This window comes from Bos javanicus, chromosome 6 (assembly GCF_032452875.1).
Source record: "Bos javanicus breed banteng chromosome 6, ARS-OSU_banteng_1.0, whole genome shotgun sequence".
Taxonomy (NCBI): Eukaryota; Metazoa; Chordata; class Mammalia; order Artiodactyla; family Bovidae; genus Bos; species Bos javanicus.
In genome coordinates this window covers 115688705-115694704 of record NC_083873.1, presented here as the reverse complement: position 1 = coordinate 115694704, position 6000 = coordinate 115688705, and the positions used below count along the sequence as shown (strand labels likewise).

The following is a 6000-nucleotide window of genomic DNA, read 5'->3' as shown; positions in this document are numbered from 1 at the left end:
TTTCTACCATGAGTGGAAGGGCTTGAAGTGCGATGGCTGGCGTATTAATATTTGTCACGATGATTTATCCTACAAGCGAGGAGGCTCTGGCCAGGTTTGGGAGCCGGCCAAATAACTGAGAGTCAAGGTCTGACCAGCCAGGAGTCCTGGGCTTAAATCTTTCCTACTCTTGGCTTGTACAATAAATGCCCAGCCGACTGTTTCCTGAAAATGGTCTGGCAGGTGCCTATCAGGTCACTGACTAACGGGAAATGGAATTTCCAAAGAAGTGATCGCTGAGGAGGAAGACAACGGGATGTGGGAGGGACGGTAACCCTGGATGGTGCTCCTGGGAACAAGGCCGGGTTCCAGGAAGAGAAGAGGGGAGCAGGTGCCCCCCGGGAGCTCCAGGAAAGCCGGGTGGAGCTGGGCACCTGCTTGGCCTGCCTGACCACTCCCTCTTGTTGGGGGACTAGGGGGTGACTGAGTGCTGTTGGGAACCCCACACTCCGTTCCGCTTCCCTTCCTTAAAAATAAAATGATGTCCCGGCAGAATAGGGTCTGGTGAGCCTTAAGGTTGTGGAAGGCTGCCGAGAGGAGGGGCGGGGACCCCGAGATGTGGGGCGCAGAAGTGTCAACGCGCCTTCGGAAAGCGGGTGGAGGGCGTAGGAGGGCACCCGGGGCGGGAGGGGATACGGGCGGCGCAGGGTGGGGGGCGCAGGGCTTCCACAGCCAGAGGCGGACCCGCCACCTCGCGCGGGTAGCGGAAGTCCCGCCCCAGTTCTGGGGGGTCCCCGCCCCTCCAGATCTGCCCCTTCGGGCTCCGTCCCTCGGTTTTTTCCACCTTCCTCCCTGGAAGGGCCGCCCCTCATGCTGTCCACTGGACGCCCCATCCCCGCCCTGTAGACCACGCACACCGGCCGCGTCCCGAGAGCCGCCCACAGCCTTGGAGGCCAAGCCAGCCCCACTCTCTTCCTGGAGGTCCGGCTCCTTCACGACCCCGCCCCAGGGCCCGCCCGCCTTTCACGCCCTACTCGACCCGATCCCTTCATTGGTCCAGACACAGACGGCCCCGCCCACCAAGGATGGACCACCCCTCCAAAGGCCCCGCCCTACGACCCCGCCCTCTCTTAGACCCCGCCCACTCAGGTTACCGCCCCTCTAGGCGACCCCGCCCCTCGCGTCGCCCCGCCCCTCTCATCGGCCCCGCCCCCTCCCGGCCCCGGGCTACGGCGGCTGTGACCGTTGCGCGCGCTGGCTGAGTGGATCGCGGCCGGAGAGCGAGCGGCCGGTAGGTTGCGGGCCGGGCGCCGGCGCCCCGCCTCCGCTTTCTTTCTTCTGAGGGCGCGCGCTCGCGGCCTCCGCGGCCCGCTCTGCCTGGCCGAGCGGAGAGTGCCGGGGGCGGCCGGCGCCTCGGGGTCCTGCTTCTCGGGGCCGCCCGGCCGCCGCCGCCCTCCTTTTGTTCCCCAGCGCGACTCCGGCCGGGCGGAGGGGCGGCCGCGGGACCCGAGGGCCCGGGATCGAGGCAGGGCCGAGCGCGCGGGGCCTGCGACGCCCACCGACGGCGGGCGCCCCGGGCCGAGTCCTCACGGACTCCCGAGTTTCCTGTCCGACATCCCGGGCGGCCGCATTGTCTGACCAGAGGCCGCCTCCGGAGACCCCAGCTCTGGGAATGCGGCGCCGCGACGCAGCCTTGTGCTGGCTTCCCGGTGCGGGCTCCGAGCTGCGGCTCAGAGCAGGGCGTGGGGGACGCTGCGAGGTTCCGGAGCTGCGGGCGCAGGCGGGGTGGCCCGGAGTTTTGAGTGTAGATGGAGTGTTGGCCCGAAGTTGAGTGTGAACAGAATGGTCCTGGAGCTGTGAGTGCAGGCGGGGTGGCCCGGAGTTGTGAGTGTAGATGGAGTGGCCCTGGAATTGTGGATGTAAACACTGGTCCAGAGTTGTGAGCGTAGACAGAGTGGCCCAGTGTGGGTGCAGATATAGTGGCCCTGGAGCTGTGGGTGTAGACGGAGTGGCTTGGAGCTGTGGGTGTAGATGGAGTGGCCCTGGAGCTGTGGGTGTAGACGGAATGGCCCGAAGCTGTGGGTGTAGACGGAGTGGCCCGAAGTGGGTGCAGCTAGAATGGCCCTGGAGCTGTGGGTGTAGACGGAGTGGCTTGGAGCTGTGGGTGTAGATGGAGTGGCTTGGAGCTGTGGGTGTAGATGGAGTGGCCCTGGAGCTGTGGGTGTAGACGGAGTGGCTTGGAGCTGTGGGTGTAGACGGAGTGGCTTGGAGGTGTGGGTGTAGATGGAGTGGCCCTGGAGCTGTGGGTGTAGACGGAATGGCCCGAAGCTGTGGGTGTAGATGGAGTGGCCCTGGAGCTGTGGGTGTAGACGGAGTGGCTTGGAGCTGTGGGTGTAGACGGAGTGGCCTGGAGTTGTGGGTGCAGATAGAGTGGCCCTGGAGCTGTGGGTGCAGGTAGAATGGCCCGGAGCTGTGGATGTAGACAGACCCCAGGGCAGACGACCACCCTCTGTGCCTCGGCTTCCCCGTTGCAGGGCTGGGTTTGTAACAGGACCTGCCTATAACAGCGGGGTTGCTCAGGGTTGGAGGGGATTCGAGTGGTCAGTGTCCATCGGTGGCACGTGCTATGGTTAAAGGGCGCCTGTGAGGCTGTGGAACCCGCAGACGGACCGTGAGGCTGGCAGGGAGGGAACTGCTGCTCTGGAGACCCCCCACTCCAGGTCTGAGACGAGTGCCCAGATAGGCGGTGGGCAGTGGGCCATGAACAAGAAGAGAGAAGGTGTTTAAAACCCTGCCTTAGGGACTTATTGTCACAGTGGGACGTTTCATCAGAATGTCCTCCAACCTGGTGGTCTTGAGCCTAGAGGTCCTGGCTGTGGGTTGGGGACGCGGAGCCTGGGCCTCAGGGATGCTCCTCAGATGGGGACAAGCCCATCACTGAGGTGCCCACCCCGGTGCTGGGTGACCGCCCCTGGGAGAGGGGGACCTGGGCTGGTGTGTGGAGTGGACCGGGGCGGGGTGGGTGGCAGCGCCCTGGGCGGGGTCAGGAGGTGAGCAGCGGGCACGGGGTGGGCCAGCGCCCCAGCTTCAGGGCAGGCTCCTTTCCCCCTCTTCTAGGAGGAGGGCGTCCAGGAAGGGGCCGGCGACCAGGCAGAGGAGCAGCTGCAGGCTGGGAGGCCGGGACCGGGTGGTCTTGTCCGAGGAGGCGGCCAGCCTGCAGGGGCGCGCTAGGCAGGGGAGGCGGGGAGGCCCAAGCCTCCCGCAGCAGAGGAGAGCGCGTGAGCTTTCTGATTACACTGCCTTTGGACGCTTGCCTTTGTCTGAAGTGGGTCAAGCAAAAGTCAGGATGAAGGAAGAACAGTGTGTCGCTAAGACTTGACACGAACATGGCGAAGCCATGGCGTGTTATGTTTTCTTTGAATTTGGTGGAATTCACAGAAACATTTTACTTCCTGGTTAACACCTGTATGAGTTTCCCGTGGCGGCTGTAACAAAGGACCATAGCCTAGTGGCTTAAAAGCAGAAGGAGGCCGGACGTCCTCTCGGCTAGCGGGGGCACCCTCACACCAAGCCCGTGTCATCCTTCCCTGGCTCCTGCTTCCCTCTTTCTGTCCTGGCTCCTCGCTCTGCGTCCCTCCCGAGAGGACACGCGTGGTCACGCCCGCGTGTGGAAGCCAGGTCCTCTCCCCACACAGGCGCGTTAGTGTCACCACACCTGCCAAGGCCCTGTTGCCTGTGAGGGGACGTTCACAGCCCCGGGGCCTCTGGCCTGGTGTCCTTGCGGACTGCCCTGGGCACTCTTGCAAGGGCTGGGGTCTCTCCTGTCGTGGGCTGGGGAGCAGCGTCTCGCCCCCCGCCCCGCCCAGGGGATGCTGCTGCTGCCGCCCCGTGCGTCCCCGCCCAGCACTGGAGGAGAGACCGCAGCAGTCCCTGGGAGGAGATGAGCCTGGCTTGGGGTTCCCAGCCGGCAGATGGCTCATGTTGACTTTTAGGGGTGCTGGTTACCTGCTCCTTTGGCCATCTGAGAAGAGCTGTAACCAGGGACTTCTGTGGTGGTCCAGTGGTTAGGACTGTACTCTTCCACTGCAGGGGGCCTGGGTCCCATCCCTGATCGGGGAGCTAAGATCCTGCACGCTGCTCGGTGCGGCCTACATAAATAAATAAATAATGTAAAAAAAATAAAAGCTGTAGTCAGTCCTTGAAGTATACTCAAACCATGGGCACGTTCGATTTTAACAAGCAAGTTTCCCTGTGGTTTCTGGGGGTTCAGCAGACTCAACCCTGAGGCCGTGGACTCGAGGCAAAGGAGATGCCCGGCTTGTCCTTCCTGCGTTCTTCCCCCCTTCCTCTCCGTCCCCAGCCCTGTCATCAGGTGACATCCCACATGTATCCTTCCTTGACTTTCTTTGTTTTTTTACACACTCTGTGCTACGTATGTATCTTTCTCTACATCTTATTTTTGTCCCTTACAGTCGTCTTGGCCACTCTTCTAGGACACTTAGATGAGGAGCTAAGCTACTGATTAAAGAATGAAGACGCCAGGTGCTCTCCTGCGCTGCTGTCCGCATCTCCCAGGGCAGGCACCCCAGCTTCCGGCTCCTCAGGCATTTCCTGCCGGCTAAGCTGCTGTCTTAGTCTGCGTGTGTGAATTCTCTAGAAGGTGCGGGGACCCAGGCTCTCTCCTCCGAGGCGGTGATGCTCCCTCGCCCTCCATTTCCCAGCTCAGTCACTGCATCGCCGGCTACACCAGTGTCTGCTGCTCACCTGTCTGTTCCTGGAGCGAGCTGCTGGAGCACAAGCCCTTTCCTGCGCAGGCCTGCGGCTCCCCTCTTGTGGTGGCCCCTGGCTCCCGGTCCGGCTTCCTGCCCCGCTCTGTCCTGGCCCCTGTGGGGCCTGCACGCCCACACGTGTCTGTGCTCAGGGACCTCTCTTCCCAGTCTGGGCTCACCCTGGTTCTGTGGAAGTGCATGTTCATGATAGCCAAGAAACCTCATCTGGATTTTCCCTTTGCTCTTGATTTTGAAAATTGCTTTTCCGTTAACTTGTAGTTTAGCTGGGTATAGAATTCTACCAAGGAGTGTTTTCTCAGAGCGTCGAAGCCGCTGCTGCACTACATGTGACACTTGCCAGCCCTGGCGGGAAGCAGATGCCCCAGTGATTCTCAGTGATGGGCTCTAGGAGGCCCTCAGGAGCACCCCTTGTTCCCCGAGATCTGAACCGTCAGAACGTGATGACATGTTCTCATCACTAGTGGGTGAGGCAGCCCTGTTCGCCTAGGCCTGGCGTTTTTTAGTGTGCTTCTTCACTTTCTTTCAGTTTTGTGTTCTCTCTGGAACTCCATTTATTTAGAGGCTGGAACTCTGGGGCTGCACTAATCCTCGGTCCTCCTCCTCCTTTTGTTGATCTGCTTGATGTTTGCCCTGCTCTTGGGAGGTGGTGCGAGCAGTAAAGAGCCTGCCTGCCAGTGCAGGAGATGCAGGAGATGTGAATTCAATCCCCGTGTCAGGAAGATCCCCTGGGGGAGGAAATGGCAACCCACTCCAGTATTCTTGCCTGAAGAATCCCATGGACAGAGCTGGTGGGCTATGGTCCATGGGGTCACAGAGTCGGACACAACCAGTCTCTGGTTCTTCTGCCTTTTAAAAATCCAGCTTGTACCTGTGAAAGTTCTCAGTTCATGTATTGTTGAAGCCTAGATTGAAGGCTTTTGAGCATTACCTTGCTAGCATATGAAATGAACACAATTGAATACTAGTTTGAACATTCTCTGGCATTGCCTTTCTTTGGGATTGTAGTGAAAACTAACCTTTTCCAGTCCTGTGCCACTGCTGAGTTTTCCAAATTTGCTGACATACTGAGTGCAGCACTTTAACAGCACCATCTTTTAGGATTTTAAATAGCTCAGCTGGCATTCCACGATCCCCACTAGCTTTGTTTGTAGTGATGCTTCCTAAGGCCCACTTGATTATAGATAATATTTGGCACACTCTTAATACTAATTAAAAAGTGTTGATTGTGGAA

The 6000-nt window shown here is 60.2% G+C and overlaps 1 protein-coding gene across 3 annotated transcripts in view; it reads left to right on the top strand.

The window, feature by feature from the left end:
- The first annotated feature begins 1148 nt into the window (after positions 1-1148).
- The window catches only part of RGS12 (regulator of G protein signaling 12), a 115732-nt gene continuing 110880 nt past the window's right edge, over positions 1149-6000 (top strand). For 2 of the 3 annotated variants that reach the window (XM_061420958.1, XM_061420960.1), the window contains exon 1: positions 1167-1270. The gene's annotated coding sequence lies outside the window, so the exon portion shown is untranslated. Of the gene's footprint in view, positions 1271-6000 lie in introns of all 3 variants that reach the window. The other variant, XM_061420959.1, reaches the window with a different exon arrangement.